Raw genomic sequence first — 23,975 nt, 5'->3', positions numbered from 1 at the left:
CAAAAATTATTAGTAATGGATGAAGACGTTATGGTACAAATTGCATACAAAACTGCCTTCAGCTCTGAAATGGCAGATAAAAACTTGGATGTGAGTCAACCAGACCTACTGTTTGGGAGGTCTTTCCACCAATAATGCTTCCATTGTGAGAAATACAGCCACCCACCAGAAAACTGTTTCTTCAAAAATTCTAAATGCACCCATGACCTATCAAAGCTAAATGTCCACTTCTAAAGCACAGATGGCCTGCAAATAAGCAGGCAGCTAAAGTCAAAACAATTGCAGAGCGGCAACCTCGCAATGATGATGATAACTGCCCAACAACTAACCTTCAAGCTCCTGAGATATTACAAATCCGAGGACTAAAAATAAAAGGACACCTCTTGAAGATGGAGTTAGACACAAAGGCAGAGGTGTCCCTAATGCAGTTACAAGTAAAGGAATGCTTGCTACCACACCTCCTGCTTTAAAAACAATTGAAATAACTCTACAATCTTTTTCAGGAGACAGAATCAAAGGTTTGGAAAATGTACGGTCCAAGTACAATACAAATAACAGCAACCAAAAACACTCTCTCTCTACGTCATAGATACCCAAGGACCAGCACTTTACAGAAGAAACTGGCAACAACGCATTCCCTAGACTGGCTGGAAATCAGTTGAATACTAAATGTAAACCACACAGACACCTCCCAGCCAGAACTCAATCAATTCCTCAACAACCACACAGAGGTTTTCCAACAAGATTTGGGGAAATATCAAAGGTGTTCAAGCCAAACTGCAATTAAAAGATAATACAGAATCAAAATTCTTCAAAGCCAGAGCAGTCCCATTTGCTATGAAAGGGAAAATTGAGGCTGAATTAAACAGACTAAAACATGAAGGCATATTAGAACCAATACAATACAATGATTGGGCAGTGCCCATTGCACCCATACGAAAAGCAAACGGTGAGATCCACATTTGCAGTGATTACAAAGTCACCATCAATCCTTCACTCAAAATACCCGAACATCCCATACCCAAGGCAGAAGAATTGTTCCAAGCACTAAACGGAGGACAAAAATAAAATCACAAAACTAGATTTGTCACAAGCATATCAATAGATAGAATTGGACAAAAAAATCAAGGGAATATGTGACAATCAATACCCATCTGGGACTATTCACCTTTACACATTAAGACCTTATGGAATCTCAGCAGCACCTGTGATTTTTCAAGCAACAATGGACAATTACTACATAGACTCTCAGTTGGGGGTTACCTAGATGACATCATCATGATGGGCTGAAATGATGGTGAACATTTACAAAATCTTGAAAAGGGTTTAACTAGACTACTACAGGCTAATAGACAATTACAAAAGGACAAATGTGGCTTCATACGCCCCTCCATAACATATCTTGGGTTTACAATAGACAACAATGGGGTGCGAATGAATCCAACAGGAATAGAAGCCATTCGCAAAGCGCCATACCCAACCAACAAATCGGAATTACAGTCCTTCCTAGGACTTGTTAATAACTACTGAAAACATATCCCTAATATGTCTACACTATGCAGCCCACTAAACCAATTACTCAAGAAAGATCAAACGTGGTATTGGAACACAAACCAAAAACAGTTGATCAACTAAAGGAAATACTAACATCAACAAGTAAAGTGCTGATCCACTACGATCCTAGTAAGGAAGTTACACTAGCTGTGGATGCTTCACCAGTAGGTCTAGGAGCGGTACCATCCCAAATCACAGAAAAAGGTTAGCACCCAGTAGCGTTTGCTTTGCGAGCATTAACCACAAGAGAATGCAATTACACCCAACTAGAAAAAGGATTGGCAATAATTTTTTGGTGTTTGTTTTTTTAAAAAATTCCACCAATATCTTAATATGGGGGAAAAAAAATCACCCTGATCACAGACATCAACCCTGCGGCCATATGAAGGTTTACCAGTATTAGCTGCGGACAGAATTCAAAGATAGGCTGTGCTACTATTGGTGTATAACTATGATATAAAACATAAGCCAGAAACACTCAACAGCCATGCAGGTGCCTTATCACACATGCTGCTACTTAAGACAGAACAATGAGAAGAAATTATTAAATAGACAGTAGAGAACAGCCATCACCCAAGAACAACTTACTGCCCATTACAACCCAGATGATCAGAAAGGAAACTTGAAAAGAGGCAACATTAAGCAAGATCCTATACTTCACCTTTAATGGGTGGCCCAAATCTGAAGTCATCCCAGAATATCTAAAACCTTGTCACACATGCCGCCATGAACTATTAGTTGTACAATTATTCCAGCCAAATGGCAAACTACCATATTATCAGAACTGCACCACAACCATCTGGGAATGGTACAAATGAAGCCACTGGCCCAGATGCATGTCTGGTGGCCCTCCTTAGAATGAGACATTGAAACAAGAGTATACAATGTATGTTGGTCAATGCAGCCAAAAATGCCACAAGCTGAAGCTAACCCATGGAAATGGCCATTCAAGCCCTGGCATCGGATTCACATAGACTTTGCTGGACCATTCATGGGTGAGACTTTCCTAATAGCTGTGGATGCACACTCCAAAAGACCAGTAGTTTCACAGCTGATAAAAACCAAAGCAGATCCCACGATTGACTGTCTACGAGCTATCTTTGCCACTTACTGATTGCCTCATGAATTAGTTACAGACAATGGGCCTCAATTTACATTAGAACATTTTTTAAAAATTTATGCACGACAACAACATCAGGCAGATTTTGTCCCCACCCTATCACCCAAGTACTAACGGGGAGGCAGAACGTTTTGTACAAACATTCGAAAAAGCAATGAAATTCATGAAACTTCTAAATGCCTCCTGGACACACAAAATCGCAGATTTCCTATTGGGGTACAGAAACACGCCACATTCTACCACAAAATGTACCCCAGCAGAACTAATGTTGGGCCACAATCTGCAGACTAGGCTGTCCACCGTTCATCCAGATCTGGGTCTCCGATAGCAAAAAAAAAAAAACAAAACACAGCATCACCACAAACCTCACCTAGAATGTTGAAGTGGGCAAGAGAGTTCTGGTACAAGATTAGACAATATAAAGACCCATAGGTGGTAGGAGTGAATCTTACAAAAGTTGAGCCCCTGCTCATACTCCGTTCTAGTGGGGAACAGATTGTGGAAGTGATGCATTGACCAATTGTGAGCATTGACTGACACTTAAGATCCATGAATTGCCTCATGAACTGCCGTGGCCTGTCACGACCATCCCACCCCTCAGGCCAAGTGAGGGGGGGCAGAGATGGTCACGAAGCAGAGGAGTCCAGTAACTGAGACACGCAGCCAGGAGGTCAGTGAAGGCGGGCAGTTGCCCCCGACTCGACTGCCAACCCAACTATCTATGGGTCCAGAGCAAAGACCGGCACAGCAAACCACACTGAGGTGGTTCAAAAGAGAAAGAAGACCGTCTGAATGCTTTAAGAACTATGTGCCCTGATTAGTATTAAATACTTTCCCTTTTATGACTCATGAGATGTATTGTAATTTTCATTTGTTGTCCTGTAATCTTGTTAGTTTGAAGGGGCCCAATCACCATTTATCACATGGTGGGGGGGTGGAAAGGAAAGGTGTTGTGTATAAGCCTGCCCTCTGCTGGTCATCATGACACCCATGACATGATATTACCCATCCAGTAGCCATGTTAGTCTATTAGAAGGAGAGGATGAGAAAGCATCATGTCTCTGAGACTTAATTGTGTGTGCATACACAACACCCTCCATAACCCTCTATTTTTCTTTCATCCTTGTGTCTGTCTAAGAGTCTCTTAAATATCCCCAATGTTTCAGCCTCCACCTCCATCCCTGGCAAGGCATTCCAGGAACCCATAACTTTGTGTAGTATATTTATTTAAAAATAACTTATCCCTGATCTCTCCTCTAAACATCCCTCCCTTTGTACCTGTGTCCTCTGGTGAATATTGAATGTTTTCTTTCCATTATGGAGTGCAGATGTTGCCTTGCTTTAATGTTTCATTGGGAAGGACAGAATCTCTTGTGTTGGGACTCTCCCTAGAACTGCATTCAAGGGTCCATCTGGATTCTATACTTAAGTTATTGGAATAAGACTTGAATTGAAAGTCTTGTGATTGGAGAGGTGTGATGTCTTTGGATCATTTTTAAGAGTTAGTGAACTGGCTTTAATCAAAACCAGTTGGTTTGAATTGGTGCTAACCACTCAAGTCAGGCTGATGTTTCTTTGGCTTGGCTTCGCGGACGAAGATTTATGGAGGGGTATGTCCACGTCTGCTGCAGGCTCATTGGTGATTGACAAGTCCGATGTGGGACAGGCAGGCACGGTTGCAGCGGTTGCAAGGGAAAATTGGTGGGTTGGGGTTGGGTGTTGGATTTTTCCTCCTTTGTCTTTTGTCAGTGAGGTGGGCTCTGCGGTCTTCTTCAAAGGAGGTTGCTGCCCGCCGAACTGTGAGGTGCCAAGATGCACGGTTGGAGGTGAGATCAGCCCACTGGCGGTGGTCGATGTGGCAGGCACCAAGAGATTTCTTTAAGCAGTCCTTGTACCTCTTCTTTGGTGCACCTCTGTCTCGGTGGCCAGTGGAGAGCTCCCCATAGAACACTATCTTGGGAAGGCGATGGTCCTCCATCCTGGAGACGTGACCCACCCAGCGCAGTTGGGTCTTCAGCAGCGTGGATTCGATGCTTGCGGATTCTGCCAGCTCGAGTACTTCGATGTTGGTGATGAAGTCATTCCAAGAATGTTGAGGATGGAGCAAATGGCTGATGTACTAAAGAAATAAAGTGCATGGTTACCACTGGCTGGATACTGAAATCATTGAACTGAACCATGTATGAATAATTTGCACATCTCTGCTTTATACATGGGTCTGTCAGGTGCCTATGTTTCAGCACTATCTGATTAAATTTTCATACAACTAAATACCCAAGGTTCTGAAGCTGGAGAGACTCACGGAGTGAGGCACCATCTGTGGATAGAAATCGTCAATCAATATTTTGGGCTGAGACAGGACGATTGAAACAGTTTGATAAAAGGTCCTGATCACTTCTATTCATAGATGTTACCTGACCAGTCCCTCTGGCTTCACATTTCTTCCTCAAGATTCCAGCATGTGCAGTTTTAATTTCTATGGATTTGGTCCATACCTCACATTTTAGAAAATATTGTCTGCTGTCTACTAAATATTTATTCTCACTGAAGAAATCCTCTCAAAGACAAAAAAAACCTGCCCTGTGGAGAACCCAATTACTTTTTATTGAATCTTTTAGATTTCTCTCCAATAATGCTCAATGTGTTAGTTTCCATAAAATTCATCCAACCTTTTAAAATTATTGATTATTTTTCTTTTTGAGCAATGTTTGGCTAGGTTTGCAGTGTGTCTGTGAATGTATGTTTGGTGAGGTGCCTTGCTGAATATATGTCATACATTTATATGAATAGTTCTACAAGTTTTTGATGTGCTATTTTGAATCTTTAAACTTTCAATTGAAGATATTTCTATTACATGACTACTGACACATTAAAGGAATGATATAAAAACAAAAGTTGCCAATTATATCTCTACAAGTAAGCAAAGGTTTCACATCCACCAAAAGTAAAAATCTAAATTGAGTTGGGAAAGATTGCTTCCAAATTCTGATGACCTTATTGGAAAACAATCCATGTTTTTGACCATGTTCTTCTGTGTAATACAATCATTCTCAACCTTTTTCTTTCCACTCACATACCACTTTAAGTATTCCCTATGCCATAGGTGATTAGTAAGGAATCACTTAAAGTGATTGTGTGGGTGGAAAGAAAAAGTTAGAAAAACCACAGCTTTAATCTTACCTAATTGACTTGTTATGTGCACAGTTTCATAACTCCAAAGAATTTTGGCAAATGACTATTTTTCTCAAGCAAAATATTTCCTTAACAATTGGGTCTAGAGCAGTGGTTCTCAACCTTCCCTTCCCACTCACATACCACCTTCAGCAATTCCTTACTAATCATACTAATGGCATGGGGATTACATAAAGTGGTATGTGAGTGGAAAGAGAACCACTGCTGTAATAGATCACCCCTAAGCAAACTGATCGGTTAAGTATTTGACCAAATATATTTTAGTTTTTAAAAAAAAAAATAATGCTTTTATCAGCATTCCAGTATGAGGAACCTGATTTCCTTTTATACGGAGGTGAGAAAGTCATTCTAATGCTCTTTAATCTGGTGAACTTCATTTGTTCCTGATCTAATACAGTAGTTCAGATAATTTAAAACTTTTACTGCGCTTAAAATTTACTACCATAATTAAATTGTGTAATTTAGGACTAAAAGTGGGTTTAGTGAATAATTAGAAATTACAAATGAAGAAGAGTGTAGGGCAGATTTCCATCTCCATTGATTTGTCAGGTAGCCAGGCAAATGACGAAATAATGAGAGGATCCTGAAATTACTGTACTGGAGCTGTGATTGTCCTCTAAAGGCTGAGGACCAGCACAGCAAACAAAAAAAATCCTGGTGTAGCTGCATTTCTAAACATTTGAAATCTATTATTTTGTCATTTGGGATGCAGTTAATGCTATTTTTGTGGCACATACTTAATTAATTGGGAATACCGAATTATTAAAAATAGGTAATTAAGAATGATGAGAAATGGATGTCATTTAAAGGAGTAAGATTTTAATAGGTTAGATTTGGTCATGGTAGTAACATTTCCAATATCTAGCATCACCCTTTGTATCATATTCTGGATTATGGATGATGTCCAAATATGATTGATTTAGCCATTTAATATTTAGAATTAGACATTCAACAATGGCAGCACATCTTCCAAACACATTGTGCATAGCTGGCTAGCAGACTTCCTTTATAAGATCAACTGGTGGTGTGACAGAGTCTGTGGCAGAGCTGAGACCATTGAAGGAGGTGGTGCATTGAATGCTAGACTAGCAGCTCAAACATGAGCGTTATTCACACTGATGTGGCTAGATCTGAGACAGGATCTACATCTGGTGAGTCTCAATGCATGAGAAGCCAGCAGCCAGGGCACAGAAAAGAACAACCCTGGAGGCAGTAACTGAAGAGCATGGTTGCATGTTAAAGCAGAACATTGGAGAACGTTGTTAACGCACAATTGCACAGGAAAGCATATGGACTGTCGAGGGGGATGGAAGAATTAACAAAACCATCCTTGCTCTTTTCTTTGGTCAAAGCTTGGAAATTATCCTGTCCGCATGTAGGAGGTAGACGATGCCATTACAGCACTTGCTTGCACATGTAGCATTTGATGTTTAATGTCTCTGCTTCCATTGCATCACAGGCTGAAGTCGGCCTATATCTGAGTGATGCTGCTGCTGTAGCTGAGACTACTGCTGGTCACACAACAGCTGGATGTCAGTGTTTGAAGGAGCTCTCAGAGCATCATGGCTGTTCGGCAAGTGGTTGTCCAATTGGTGGAAGCAGTATCAATCTGCCAATATCTTTTCTGTGACCTACCAGCTAGGAACTCCGATCGAGGCTACCTTTGCTTATGGTGATCCTGCAAGGACATCTGCGATCATTTCTGAAAGCAATTAGCATTCCAATATCTCCACTCCAACCTTTGAAGTAGTGGTGCAATCAGAGGTACATAGAAAATGGACATTGAGGGAATGAAGGAAAATAATCAGATGTTTGCATGAAATTTGTAAAGATTTTTAATTGTAGTTTTGATTATTGATTTTTCCAGTCATTTTGGCATTGTAGTTTTGTAGACTCTGAGCTCACCCACCCACACTGTTGCCTCCCTATGAAGCCTTAGTATAGCAGATGCAATGATTGAGCCCAGGGAATGTGAGACAGGAAAGCATCATGAATCTTGCCATTTTTCTGTACATAGCTCTGTTGATTTTACAATCCACGAGGTTAGGAACTTGTACGTTTATTTTGCTAACATTCCAGTCAGCAACTAACCAAGAAAGTGATAACCACTTCAAATTATGTAGGGTCTGCAATCTGTTAAATCTGGTTCCGTTAATGTTGAATCAATGTTGCTAAGCAGATTGATGAATGGCACAGTTAGTGCAGTGCTATTACAGTGCTAGTGACCCAGGTTTGAATCCAGCGTTGTCTATAAGGAGTTTGCATGTTCTCCACATGACCTGCATGGGTTTTCTCTGGGTGCTCTGGTTTTTCTTCCACCATCTAACATGTTTAGTAATTGGGCATCATTGGGTTTCATGGGCCGGAATGACCTTTCTTTTTCTCTGCTGTATTGTAAAATTAAAAATTGTTACTAATCCTAGGATGGAGCAGTGGTTCTTGTGGACCTTTCCCAATGTGAATTCCATCATGATAATTGACTCGTACTACAAGCCTGCAAGAGCAGCACACATCAAGTCAACTGCCATCTCCCCTGAACCACAGGCACTCCGCTGATTAATGTTGCAGCTATTGAGTTTTGATTGCTGGTTTACTGAGAGTAAGTGAGAAAACATACCATTGGAACAGTTCAGCTGCTTGTTTTAAATTATAGGAGTTTCACAGGCCATTAGCAAAATGAGACTTCAACTTGGCATCCCATTAAGCCACAAATGCTGCTTTTCTGCAGGCAACCATATTAACCATGTGTCACAGAAGATAAAGTGTAAGAGAATTTGGCAAGTCTGATTTGCAATATTCTGTTGTTACAGCTGTAAAAACGGGTACAATCAATCTTGTTAATCCAGGTGACTCTCAATGAAAAGCTAAAAATCTTATCTCTGTCTCTTTGATGCAGACTGCAACTAGCACAGCTGCTGCTACTGAGATTTCAGCTGGAACAGAGCCAATCTAGTTTAACCTTTTCAGTATTAATGCTACCTAGTGCTGACGGATTGGCAAGAGCAATACCCTTTGGCAATATAATCGGCTTGTCACTGTGATCAATCCTGAATCACACCAAAGACTGAAACGGCCTGAAGCATTTGGTGCTTAGGCATTTGTCTTCTGTGCTGAGTCTGGTGGACTTAGTTTTATTTCTTAAATTAAATATTTGTCTTTGACTTCTTTCTCTTTCAGAATTGGGATCTGGGCAAAATTCAAGAAACTTGTATTAAAGATTGATAAATCCAGATGGCTCAATTAGAGTTATTCAATTACTTTTTGGAGACTTGTTTTGCGTTGCTGTGGCATGCTTGGTGGCTTGCTGGAGAAGCAATTTCAACTTGGTGCCTTTGTACTGCTCCTATTTCTCCATTCTATTATACTTGGAGTGTGCAACACTCGTATGTGCAGAGATAAAATCCAAAAAAAAAGTTTTTTGTTGCACACTTCTGAATATCAAGGCATGTTTTTGGTTAATCAACTTCAGAAGATTCTGAACACAAATTCTTTACTGTGTTGTTTCCAGTATCTAGTGGTTGCTTGCTTGATGATGGAAAATTATACATTTCAGAAACTGACATTTTGGAGGTTTTGCCTGTCAGACACCCTTTGATGAATCAGAAAAGGGAAGCACAAATATTGAAGTGTAGATGGTAAATATTACTGGAGACTGGGGGATGAAACTCCCTTGGAAGGGAAGAAGAATAAATGGAGAGAGAAGGCCTGTGAACTTCAGAAAATGGGGAGGAAGCAGAAAGTACACGATGGTAGAGCATCCTGATGTGACTAGTTATGATTAGGCAAAAAACACAAAATGCTGGAGAAACTCTGATCAAACAGTGTCCTTTATGTAGCAAAGGTAAAGATACAGAACCAACATTTCAGGCTTGAGCCCTTTGTGACAGATTATGTTGTAGTTTATATTGTATATAGATATGTTTTAAAGGAAATAACTTATAAGTTTGTAGGTCACACACAAACACTTCAGAACAGATCTCATTTAAAAAAAAACTGGAACTCTGCTCAACCCAGACAGTCCCAGCTTTGAGTACCTTTGCAAAAACTTTGAAGAGTGCCCAAGGGACTTAACAAATGGATTGTTTTGAAAAGCAACAGATTGAAGAACTCTGAGGATTAGGTTCTGAGCTGTGGGCTGTCTGTGTGCAGTAAGCTGTTCTAAGAGGGTCATGTGGTTTTGCAAGCAGAGATAGTTAAACAGGGTCTCTCTCTCTCTCTCTCTCTCTCTCTCTCTGTGATGATTGAGTTCTACAGTGTTAGAGTTCAGCAGCAGCAGCTAGAACTGGAATAGGACAAGCTGGTAAGCTTGTGGAGAAACCCCATTTTGAAGACTGGTTGTGAGTTCTTAGTTCAGCCTGGTCAAAGCTCTTGTGGTCCATACAAGAGGAGAGGACTGGCTGCGTAATGTTTCACTTGAAATAAGGGAAACTAAAAGGAAGTCTGTGGTGACCTGAAAGGAAGAGGTTATCATCTGGAAAACCCTGATGGGGCAAGTTTATTGGCAAGACACTGATGTGGCTGATTAGAAGGAATCAGTTTGTGTCTAGCGAACAACAAATCTCTCTCTCTGAAAACCGACATGAACCTTTCTGAGCAGTAACCATTTATCTTTCAAGCACCAAAGCCTGATGAAATTCATAAATGTTAAATTTTGTGCACAGTATAAGAATTTGATTGCAACCAGTGAACTTGGAGGAGTGAGAAGTGAGATTGGACTGTGAATCAAAGAAGTTTTCTGAACTTGCATACACATGACATACATGTGTGCTTAGAATTAGAAGGGGGCTAAGTAAATTAATAATAAGTTAGTTTGATCCTGTATTCATGTTTAAAGATGATTAAAATTAATGTTAGTGTCCAACAAAATGGTATGGTGTAAATTAAAAACCCATAACTTGTTGAATCTTATCAAGTCAAAAATATGCTTGACAATCATTTTCATTTGTTTCATGCGACTGAGTCAATTTTGGTTTTAATTTGCCCTTCACCCTTAGATTCCAGTCTGCCATCTGGAACCTTATCAAAAACATTGCAAAAACCTATGTAAACCACATTAAACATACTACTGTCATCATCCTCTTGTTATCTATTCAAACAGTTTAATGAAGTTTGTCTGACTAATTTATGCTGACTGTCCTTGACAAATGATCTAAGTGATTAATTTTGTTTGTTGATTAGTACTGTTTTTTTCCTTGCAGCTGGATAAAATAGGGAAAAATGGGTCAATGGGATTAGCAGGTTAATGGTCATCACAGACTAGGCCTGTTTCCTGTGCTATAGTTCTATTTGCAAGGAAATAATCATAAAATGAATCTATAGCAAATATAATTCAGAAACAATTTCATTCTTTGCTGAATTTTTTTTATATTGAATTGAATTTTAGGTCAACAAATGAGAGCCTTGTGAGTTTTGATCTTTCAGCACTAACTCCTGCAATATGTATTCTGTGCCTATACCCTGGGTGCTGGAAGCCACCTCTCTTTAAGTCATGAACATATTTTGTACAAACTGAGGCTCCTCTCAGAATGGTCACCTTCAGCATACTGTATAGGTAGTCTGAGATTGCAGACTATGGACATGCTGTTTGGGACAAAGACATATTTTTCCTTTATTTGTCTCTGTGCTCCACAGATTTAAATTTATAATCAAACAATTCACATGTATTTCAAGTGCACATTCAAGATTTTATTAGGTAATTTGTGTACATTTTGGTTTGACCATGTAGAAATTACTGCACATTGTCCCACCATTTCAGGCACCATAATGTTTGGGACATTTGGCTTCACAGGTGACTGTGAGTATGCAGGTGTGTTTAATTGCTTCATTCGTGCAGGTATAAGAGAGCTGGGTTGTTTCTCTGCTTTTGATCAGCTTTGGAGAGTGTTGGTGCCAATTTTTAATGTGAGGACCAGAGTTTTGCCTATAAAAGTCAAGGGAGTCAATGAGGCTGAAAAAACCAAGAATAAAACCATAAAAGACATCGCCCAAATCTAAAATCAATGGTTTGGAACATCATTGAGAAGAAAGATCACACTGGTGAGCTCTGTAATCTCGAAGGGACTAGTAGGCCAAGGAAGACCTCCACTGCTGATTACAGAAGAATTCTCTCCATAATGGAGCAAACAACTGTCCAACAGATCAGAAACACCTTTCAGGAGGTGGGTATAGTTGTGTCAATGACTACTGTCTGCAGAAGGCTTCATGATTAGAATTACATCTACACTGTAAGATGCAAACCACTAGTTAGCCACAGAAACAGGATGGCCAGATTACAGTTTCCCAAAAACTATTTAAAAGATCCTGTGGAATTCTGGTAAAGGGTCTTGGGAACAGATGAGATCAAGATTGACCAGTATCAGAGTGATGGTGAGAGCAAAGTGTGGAGGTGATTCATGTGTGAAACGTGGTGGTGGGGGTGTTACTGCCTGGGCATGTACTGGTGATGGAATTGCTGATGGCAGTAGCACAATGAATTCTAAGGCATACAGTAACATTTTAGCTGCTCAGGTTCAAGCAAGACGATGTTCCCAAACATACTGCTAAAGCAATAAAAGGAGCTTTCCAAAACTTGAAAACTGGAAAATTCTTGAATGGCAAGTCAGTCACCTGATCTAAATCCAATGGAGTATGCCTTCCTTATGCTGAAGAGAAAACTTAATGGGACAAGGCCCCGAAACAAGCCAGAGCTGAAGATGGGTGCAGTAGAGGCTTGGCAGATCATCACCAAACAAGATACTCAGCACCTGGTGATGTCTATGGATCACCGACTTCAAGCAGTCATTGCAAGCAAGGAATATGCAACAAAGTGCTAAATATTTCGACTTTAACTTGTATACCATTGCTATGTCCCTAATGTCATGGTGCCCTGAAGTGAAGGGACTGTGTGTGTGATGTAATTTCTACATGGTCAAACCAAAGGTACACAAATATCCTTTAATAAATTCTGAAATGTACACATTAATGTGAATTGTTTGATTACAAATTTAAAACCATGGAGGGAGAGGGGCAAATAAAGAAGAAAAAATATCTTTGTCCCAAACATTATGGAGGGCAGGGAAGGTGAGTGTTTGCAATAAAGGCTGTAGGGGTGGGAGTCATTGCACTATAGGGAGGTTATTTGATGTTCATATGTGGGACAATGATCTGTGGCCATTCTGATTACTCCATCATTGGGTGAACTTAAGAGCATAGTTTGGGTTGGTACAGAACAGACCTTGACTTGGCTTGTGCATGAAGTTTCTTCTGGCATTGTTTCATTTAAAAAAAAAAAAAAATTATTTGTAGACCCTGTCCTGACTGACACAGTTAGAGCACACACATTCAGTTTTTTTCCTGAACACCTCCGCCTCCTCCCCCATTTCCTTCTCAGAATACATCATTGATAAAAGCTTCTTATTCCCTCTGAGAATCCAAGAGCTATTGCCCTCTCCCCTGAAGAGTCTCATTTCATGTAGCCATAATGTTCATTGCTCTTGTCTGGTTGTGTACCGAAGAATGCTGAAATATTTTTGACAGTTGTTCGGGGCATTCAGAGGGGTCCAACCCAAACTGAACGTTGTCCCATCATGAACCGTGCAATCTCATTATTGTGCATGTTTTGGGTGCAAGCTATCTTGATTCTGTTTCAGATGTCCTTTCATTTGATTTTCACTATTTTATTTTAGATGAATGTAATGTTCCATTTGAGTTCTTCAAAGTAGAAATAAAATTGCTATGCAACTATAGCTGAAGCTATCCATTAATGTTGTGCAATCTGCATCAATCATAAAAATATTGTGTGTTAATTTTTGCTTTATTATTGTTTTTAAATGTAATCTATGTGGAAGCTGGTCTGCACTGAAATGAAATTAAAACAGCAGAATAGAACACACACAGCAAAAGATTTTTAAATTAAATTTAGCCATATAGCACAGTAACAAGCCCTTCTGGCCCACGAGTCCATTCCACCCAATTTATACTCAATTAACCTACAATCCCCAGTACATTTTGAATGATGGAAGGAAACCGGAGTCCCCGGTGGAAAATCCACGCAAACATGGGGATAACATACAAACTCCTGACAGACAGTGTGGGATTTGAACCCTAGTCACGATAGCTGGTGCTGTAAAGGCATTGTGCTAAGTGCTAAACCAACAATTTCAAATGGGTAATGGGCATTGCATAATGTTTTAAACAAAATTCCAGCTATTGGTCATGGTTGTTCTTTGTTTTAAACAATTTTTTTTTCAGGTAAGCATCACACACTTCTTCCTCATGCACAGTCTCATTACACAAACCAGTGTGGGCTCAGTGCTGTTCTGAAAATGCTGGAAGCACTGACACTTAACATGGTCTTAGAATGCACATACAGATTACCAGAACAAAGGGTTAAGTTGGTCACTGAGGCAGCAGAAAAAAAAGCGCGCGCTTTCTCACCCACACAGAGCTGGGGGTATAGGCAAGAGAGTGCACCACGATTTTAATAATAAATATATCCTTAATCTGAAATGCCATATCAGTTTCACATTCTGTAGTTGGTGCTGGTCTGTTCCTTATTTAAATTTTAGCCATTTCTGATCTTTAAACATTGCTTTTTATTTCAATATTGATCACAATTGATTAGCACTTGCAGTTTAATATGATGCTCATCCAAATAACTTGGGTTAGTTTCTGTAACTTCTCGAAAAAAGTTTAATTTCAGTCTTTTAAAAATATACTGCACCAACAGGACGGAACTGCGAATTATTACTAACTTTGCTTTGATTACTAAGCAAGGTTAGGGTCAATAGGCCAGTTTCCTTCCCTGTGGCTCGCATTATCTCTCCAACTCTTATTCTTCCACTTCTTGTGGGCTTCGTCTTTCTAATCTCTAATTCTGTTTTTCCATTTATTTTATGCATTTTTTTCCCCACGTTAGTTGTTCTGCCTCGGCTGTGTTACTAGTTTTATATATTCTTCCTCCTACTCCGTGTCATTTTGGAACAGTTCTGGTAAGCTAGATGTGGACAGGACTGGTCCCTTTTCTGATATATCACTATCTTTTTAACTCTATCATAAATTTACCTGGCCAGCCCTTTTCCAGCCTCCTGCTCAATTCCTACCCTTAATTTGTATCGAAAATATGGTCAAGATTATGCATTTGCTGTACTGGGGCAGTTCCATCTGCCTTATCCTAAAAATTGTATCCTTCAAGGTGATGTTTATTTACCAGTCAAAAACATACAACATTCTTTTGAGTAAGATAAACACCAAGCTGGAAACATGATGTAATGCAAAGGTGGAGGTCACTTCTACCCCTTGCCAATTTGAAAATGTATAAATATAGGATGAAATATCTGCATCTTTGGAATGAGAGCTTGTGGTGCACTGTTTTCTGCAGAGTTGGCAAAATGAATTCAGCCATTTTATGGCACTTGGTGATTTCAGCCATTTTATAATTATAAGCTGCCTTCTAATTCTAACAGCAAAAACTTTAAGGATTGGGATATAAACTATCTGTTTCATATTTTTTGTGTTGTGGCACAAAGCTAATCCTTGCTGATACATTTCTTTATTTATTTGCATAAAATGCTTAAATTATCAAATGAAAACTGATTATACCATATATAATCAGCTAAATCATGGCCTAAACTGCAGCTATTTAATATCCTGAGCTAAGATTCTGAATAACATAAGCTAAAGAGGGATTCATTGACAAATCAAGGGAACCAAAATCAAACATTTTTCATATCCTGCAAAAAAAAAGTAGCCATAGAGATTATAAATTGGAGGGAAAATTCCAAAAGTTCACTAGATTTTGAAGCAGTCTGTGTAAACAAAACACTGTTTAAGAAATGGATAATAAAAATGGGGAACTAAGGACCACTTGCCTAGAAGACCAGTCATAGCAAATTACTGGAATCAGTTATGAACTGTGGTAATAAGGCACTTGAAGCATAAGGAGATTATTTAGAATTAAAATGTTTTTATAAAGAGTAATTCCTGTCGGACATGCCTCGTTTTATGAAAAAGTGTGGATGTAGAGGAATTGATCAGACAGAGAAAGGCAATGGGTAAGGTAGTACAATGATCTTTCCAAGAAAAGTATTATGAACAACAAGCTATCGAGAGCATCCTGGCTGGCTACATCACAGTGCAGTACGGCTGCTGCAGGGAAATGGATAGGAGGTCAATCTATAGAACCAGAGGATCGCTGGAGTCAACCTTCCCACCACCACCACCCCCCCCCCCCCACCAAAAATGACATGATCTAGCAGAGTCGATGTCTGAAGAGGGCACACAAAATCATTGAGGACTGCTCCCATTGGGAAAGAGATATAGGAGTATCAGAGTCCGTACCGCCAGGCTGAGGAACAGCTTATTCCCACGATCAATGAGAATGCTGAACGACCAAAGGAAATGCTTGCACTAACCATCCAAAACACTCTCATTCATGAAACAATATTTATTTAATAATTTGCATATATGTATACTTGTCCTGCAGATGTATTGTTGTAAGTATGTGCATTATGTTCAGTTGTGTGTCTCCTTATTTTGCACTGAGGACCGGAGAATGTTGTACGATCAGATGGCAATAACTTGAAGGTGGATGAGAATAAAAATTGCTCGGAGCAAAGCAAACCCTGTTAGAGCGGCGATATGTGGAGGTCATAAAGGTAATCCAGATTGAAGGTGACATTCAATATCAGCAGGAGGTTAACCCTTTCATTTCACTAGAGCTTATGGATCCTTGCATCAATATAGTGTTCATTGTGGCACATATAACACTTGTATCCATCTTTGCTTGACAGAAAAAAAATCACATCTTAACCAAAAAGTCATCAACTGGAATTACCAAAATGTACTCATGATTTCTCAAAATTAAATCCTTGAAACCTAGAGTGCAGTATTTTGCGCTTGGTTTCCCCTGATCAAAAGCTCAATTGGATTTTTTGGGAGTGATGTCTTGTCATGCTGAGTTAATGTACGTAACCTCTGGGTTATTTTGGTGGATTTTGGAAGAGACAGAACAAGAGCTGGCTGGAATGACAGTATCTCTTTATCTCAATCTGGAGAGAGGGAAAGGAATTCAATTGTTGTTCTTGTAGCTGCCTGACATTGTGACGGCTCAGTAAGGTTATTGCTTGTAATGAGAAAAGCTTTCATGGTTGTCGCAAGTCTAGGACTGTCTGTGAAATTATCTGATTTCATTAATTTTTTTGGTGACTTGTTTTTACACTCAAATTTTTTAAAGCTATTTTAAAACACTCTGATTAAAATGTCTCCATTTTGAGATAAATTCTTGCTCAATCACTTGAAATCATATCTCCAGCAATATCTGCTTCACCTAATTAATTTATGGATCTATTTAAGAGATTTTCCTGTTCATTTCCATTCTATTCCCAATTACACTGTATGCAGACATCGTATCAGCTTTTACTTATGACCGACAATGATGAACTTTAAAGTTTCTAATACCTGCACTGCTTTTAAACCTAGTTTTTAATGAAACTCATTTTCCTCCGATTAGCCCTGGAATACTCAAGTTATCATCTTCACATCAGATGGAATTCCCAGATGCTATTCATTTCAATTTATTTTTCCATTCCCTGTCTGTCACCTATCTTGATTATGGCCAGAGTAAGGCCGTGCAAACTTGATACACAACAGATCATATTTTCTTGGCTAGTCTACAATCAAATGCTTTAACATTGATTGTTCCATTGTTGGGTAATTCCCCCACCCCGATCTGGTTCCATTGTTTCCATCTCTCCTTTACCAGTTTTCCTAGCCCATTCCAGTTCTTACTTTTTGCTCAAACCTCCCTCCAAGTGGTCTCCTCTCCACGTCATCTCTCTTACCATTTATCCAGTGTCCTATTACACTCTCAAGCCCTCTTTCCCCTTGACTTTTTTGCTCCATATATTTTTTCACATAATCTTGGACCTTGACTCAAAATGTTGACTGTCCCTTTCTCTTCATGGATGCTGTCTGAACTTGAGTCCCTGCAACTTCTTGTTTGCTCATCAACTAATCCAATGAACGTTCTATACTCATTAATCACTTTCCCTCTTGATACATTTGACACACTATCTGGAATAATTTCAGTCTCTCATTTTTCTAGACTGTCATTTTGCTCCTCTTTATTTCACTTGTAAATGCCACAACTCTATTTCCTGCTGAATTCTTAGCTCAGGCCTTCAATGTACCTCACTTCATTCAGTTGGCTTTCCATTCCCACTCTCAGGAAGTGCTTTATTTCAAAATGTAGATGTGTATATGCTATTTGAATACAATACAAGGATGAAATTATTGAGTTAATATTGGTTGAGCCATGCTCTGAAAAATTTGCTTGTCAGGATTAAGAAAAAGATTGGGGAATTGGGAGAATTATTAAGGGACTGAGATTATCAAGGGAAGGACTGGAGTCAATGTTGTGCAGGGAAGGATCAAGCCAGCATACTTTTGTGAAGGCTTGGTTGTTCAGATATATTGTCAGAATGAATACATGACATCACAGAACCCTGAGTTCTTTTTCCTGCGGGCGAGGCAGAATTACCACATATTGGAAGTGCAAAATAAAACTGTACACAACATACACACATAAACAAAGAAATGTAAATAAACTGTGTGCAATACAAAGAAAGGGGGGAAAGAACAAAGTGCAAAAGTAAGAGTCCTTAAAATGAGTCCCTGATTTGAGTTTGTCATTGAGGAGTCTGTTGCTGGTAGGGTAGCAGCTGTTCCTGAACCTGGTGGTGCGAGTTTTGCGGGCCTTGTACTACTTTCCCGATGATAGCAGTAAGAACAGAACGTGTGCAGGGTGGTGTGGATCCTTGATGATTGCTGATGGTGGGGAGGGTTTTGCCTGTGATGTCCTGGACTATGTCCATTACTTTTTGCAGGGCTATACATTCAGAGGTATTGACGTCCCCATCCTAGGCAATGATGCAGCTGGTCAGCGCACTTTCCTCCGCAATCTGTAGGAAATTTCCAGGATTTCTGGTGTCATACCAAACCTCTGCAAACTCCTGAGGGAGTACTTTCTTTACTATGCCATTGGTGTGTTGGATTTAGGAAACATCCTCCTAGATAGTGACTCCCAAGAATGTAAATTTGGTCACTGTTTCCATCTCTGATTTCTCCCAAAGATTGCTAGATTGTACACATCTGGTTCTCACTTCCTGAAGTCAGCAATTAGCTCTTTGGTTTGGTGACATTGAGTACGAGGTTGATGCTGGTGCACCATTTATCCATGTTTCCAATCTCCCTCCTGTACGCTGACTCATCTCCCCTTTTTATACAATTCACTACCATGGTATCGGCAGCAAATTTGTAGATGGTGTTGTTATATTGAGTCTCACAGTCATAGTCCTAAAATGAGTAGAGCAGGGGACTAAGAACAGAGCCCGATGCCAGGAATTGTTCCAGGGATCTTAACAAAATTATTCCAGTCTCTCCTGGAATAATTTGGTTAAGATTCCTGGCAATGTCTTTTTAAAAAAAAAAAACAAACTAATTTAAAATTTTTAAAAAAATTTTTTCGCACTGTTAACCATATCAGTCAAAATACATACAAACATTTCCCTCTTAAATATACACAGTGGCGTTTTCTCCCCTTTTTATCCCCCCTACCTTCCCTCCCTCCTTCCCACGCCCTTCCAAACCCAATGAACATTCAACATATACAATAAAACCATTAAACAATGTCATCACACAATGAAAATAAACAAGAAAATTGTGTCATCTTCTTTTGTACACTGGATCAGGTCATTTTGCCTTCTCATTTTTATCATTTTAGGGGGTGGAGGGCCGCGGTAAGTCCTCTCTATTGTGTTCCATTTACAGTTCCCAAATTTGTTCAAATGTGACTTTATTTTTTAAATTATATTTTTTCCAATGGAATACATTTATTAATTTCTATGTACCATTGCTGTACTCTCGGGCTCTCTTCTGATTTCCAAGTTGACATTATAAATTTTTTTGCTACAGCTAAGTCTATCAAATTAAATCTTTTTTGTGCTTCATCCAGTTTGAGGCCCAATTCTTCTTATATTACTTAGAAGAAAGATCTCTGGATTTTTTGGTATGTTGCTCTTTGTGATTTTATTTAATACCTGATCTAGATCTTCCCAAAACTTTTTCACTTTCTCACATGCCCAAATTGCATGTACTGTTGTTCCCGTTTCTTTCTTACAGCAAAAACATCTATCTGATAATGTTGGATCCCATTTATTTAACTTTTGGGGCGTGATATATAGCCTGTGTAACCAATTATATTGTATCATGCGTAACCTTGTGTTTATATTATTCATAGTTCCAGAGCATAACTTTTCCCATATTTCATTTTTTATCTTTGTTTAAATCTCTTTCCCACTTTTGTTTGGGTTTATAACTTATTTCATAATTTTCCTTCTCTTGCAGCTTGATGTACATGTTTGTTATAAATCTTTTTATTATTGTTGTTTCTGTAATCACATATTCAAAGCTGCTTCCTTCTGGTAACCTCAGTCTGCTTCCCAATTTGTCCTTTAAGAAGGTTTTCAGTTAGTGGTATGCAAACATTGTACCGTGAGTTATTCCATATTTGTACTTCATTTGTTCAAATGTTAATAATTTATTTCCCAAAAAACAATTTTCTATTCTTTTAATTCCTTTGCTCTCCCTTTCTCTAAAGGAAAGGTTATCTATTGTGAAAGGGATTAGTTGATTTTGCGTCAATAATAATTTTGGTAGTTGGAGAAAGGAAAAAAAACAAATTGTCCTCACTGTTCGCTTTAGCAATAGAACCATTGGCAGAACTGATAAGAACAGAAAATAAAAGGGATAAAAATAAAGGAGAAGGAATATAAATTCAGTCTATTTGCAGATGACATCATAGTATACTTAACAGAACCAGAAATATCAATAAAAGAACTACATAAGAAATTGAAGGAATATGGAGAAATATCAGGGTACAAGATCAACGCAAATAAAAGTGAAGTGATGCCAATGAATAATGCGGATTACACAAAGTTTAAAAAAGAATCATCATTTAAATGACAAACACAAGCAATCCGATACCTAGGTATTAGATTAGATAATAATTTAGGCCACCTATATAAATTAAATTATCAGCCATTAATGAAGAAATTATAGGATGACTTAGAACATTGGAAAGAATTACCACTAACATTGATAGGGAGGGTAAATTGCATTAAAATAAATGTCTTCCCAAGGATACAATACCTATTTCAATTGCAACCAATTCCCTTATCAGAGAAATTCTTCAATGAACTAAAGAGAATAATAAGGAAATTCTTATGGAAAGTGGGAAACTGAGGATAGCGCTAGATAAATTAACAGAATGGTACAAACAAGGGGGCTTACAGCTACCAAACTTTAAAAATTATTATAGAGCAGCACAATTAAGGTATCTATCAGATTTTTATCAAACAAGGGAAAAACCAATTGAACCAAGATGGAACTAGATAAAATAGGGGAGAAGGTACCAGAACATATACTTTATAAGTGGGATGAAAAACTGGTGCAATATAGTTCACCAGTACTGCACCATTTACTCAACATATAGAAGAAGATACATGTTTTTAAAAAAACTAATTTGATGTGCTCACAATGAATCTTTATTTTGCCATGTCCCATTGTATCATTCCCATTCTAAGCTTTTACCATGGTCCCAGGTTGTTTTCATGTCAATGGAGAAGGTGCATCTGGATGTGGGATACTTTCCCTGCCCCACTCTCATCCTATTATTTGCACTTGACTTCTGAGTCTCAAGATCAAAAAAATCATGTTGGAATTTGGAGAAGAAAGTGTTTATCTATTTTGTATTCCTAGAACAAGGCTCATAGAGCATAAAGTAAAAGGGAAACTTCCAATTCTTTCCACTCAGTGGCCTTTCCTCAGAAATACTCTCTATAGCACATTAACCTTCAAAATTTGATCTTAAATAATTGTAAAATTATACCCTATTGGTTTATTAACTGAATATGGATTGGGTTCCTCAAAATTAATTTTATTTTGTCCCCTTTACATCCTTCAGAAAAAAAATCTCATCTATATTGTCAATTTTACTAAACAACAGTCGGGGGGAAAAATCTCCAGTTACAGATTGTTCGGAAATTGAAGCTTCTGTTATAACTAACTGATCAGGGAGGCAACCTTTACCAATGCTAACAATCGCAATGTGGTTATCTTGGGGGGGGGGGGGGGGGGGGGAATTGCTCCTAGATAGTTTCTAAGCAGCAAATGGACAGTTGCAATTTTCATGTTAGAATCTCCTGGACAGACTTCTGCGGAGGGACTTTGTTCTGCTGGCAATAGAACCCCTCTCACCTGGCAAAATTACAGCATAAATGCCACTTGCAATGAACACTGAGCTTCATTTTGTAGTTTATTTTCTCTGCCTTGAAAACATTGCAAACCATCATTAGTGTAGAACTTGAGCCAGAGCAGAATTTTTCCATGCCACACTTCATGAAAACTTGTTTTGGGGTTGTTGAAACTACTCTTCCATTTTTGGAGAAAAACCATTTCTGTTTCTCAATCCTGTCACTTTTCACAATAATGAGCACAGATTTATTTTATAAAAAAAAAAACCTTGCTGGTACCCTAAACTTGAGGAAAGATTTCTATAAAATGCATCTATTCAGTTATTGCTGCTTAAGCTTGATACCTTTAGCATACAAGTAAACACAGTCAGGTGAGGCCAGAGATAAATTTAATTGTGCTGCGTTCCTGAACACGCACTGTATAGTCAATTACTGTTATCAAGCTAACCAAGTATTTAAGACCTGTTGAGTTGATCCAATCAACTGTAACCTAGCATGAAGCAACAACCGGGGATCAGAGGTGGAGAAGGTGAGCAAATTTAAGTTCTTGGGAGTAACTATCTCAGAAGATCTTTCCTGAACCCAGCACTAATGGGATTGTGAAGTAAGCATGTCAGTGCCTCTACTTCCTCAGGAGTTTGTGGAGGTTTGGTGTGATAGTGGAAAACCTGGCAATTTTCTACAGATGCGTGGTGGAAAGTGTGCTGACTGACTGCATATGCCTGTTATGGGGACACCAATACCCCTGAGCGTAAAGTGTTGAAAAAGGTAGTGGACCCAGCCCAGCACATCACAGGCAAAACACTCCCCATAATCCAGAACATTTAAAGGGAACACTGCCATTGGAAAGCATCATCAATTATCAAGGATCCAAACCATGTTCTGTTCTCACTGCTGCCATCAGGAAAGAAGCATAGGTGCTACAAGACTCTCACAGCCAGGTTCAGGAATAGCTGCTACACCTCCACCATCAGACTCCTCAATGACAAACTCAATCAGGTACTCTTTACATTTTTTTTCCTTTTTGCATTGCACAGTCAGTTGCTCACATTTCTTTATTTGTTTATATGTGTACAGTTTTTTTTTTTGCAGGAAAAAAGTCTCTGTATATGATGCCATGTATGTACTCAGATTATAAATCTGAAATATCACTTTTACAAAAAAAAGAGGATCCTGGATCAAAAGCAGTAAGCACCATCAATTGCTGAAGAATCATTCAAACTCTGAGGTGCTCTTGTCCTCTTGTTCACTGGCTTCTTTACAATTACAATCAACAGAGCAGGATGATCCAAGACTGGGCACTAGGGAGGATCTAAGACCATCTGTCAGGTGGGCTTTGAGATCTAACTCAGGTGGACTAAGAGCTGGCATGACTGTATCTAGCCTAGCAGCCGATGAACACTGAAGGCTACCAGGAATGAGATACAGGCCAAGGATACATCCCTCCCATGGGTCTGATGTGTCTTGAGTACTGTATGTTGCACCTCGTGGTGTAAAGAGCATTGGAAACTTGTCATCTGCCTTGAAAATAGAGTTCAATATGTCAGCTATAGTAATTCATTACACCCATTCTTTTGTGCTAATCTTGTATACCAGCTACTAGGTCAATAGTCAACCCATTCAGTTCAAAACCAATAACTACAGATGCTGAAACAAAATGCTTGAAGAACTCAGCCTATCAGTCAGCATCAGTTGAAAGAGAAACGAGACAATGTTTCGGGTCTATTCTGAGGAAGAATCACTGAACCAAAATGCTGACTGGATATTTTTCCCCACAGATGTTTTTTCCAGTATTTCTTCTTCTGTTGCATTCAATGCAA

Source organism: Narcine bancroftii, chromosome 9, assembly GCF_036971445.1.
Source record: "Narcine bancroftii isolate sNarBan1 chromosome 9, sNarBan1.hap1, whole genome shotgun sequence".
Lineage (NCBI taxonomy): Eukaryota > Metazoa > Chordata > Chondrichthyes > Torpediniformes > Narcinidae > Narcine > Narcine bancroftii.
This window is presented reverse-complemented; position numbering follows the sequence as displayed.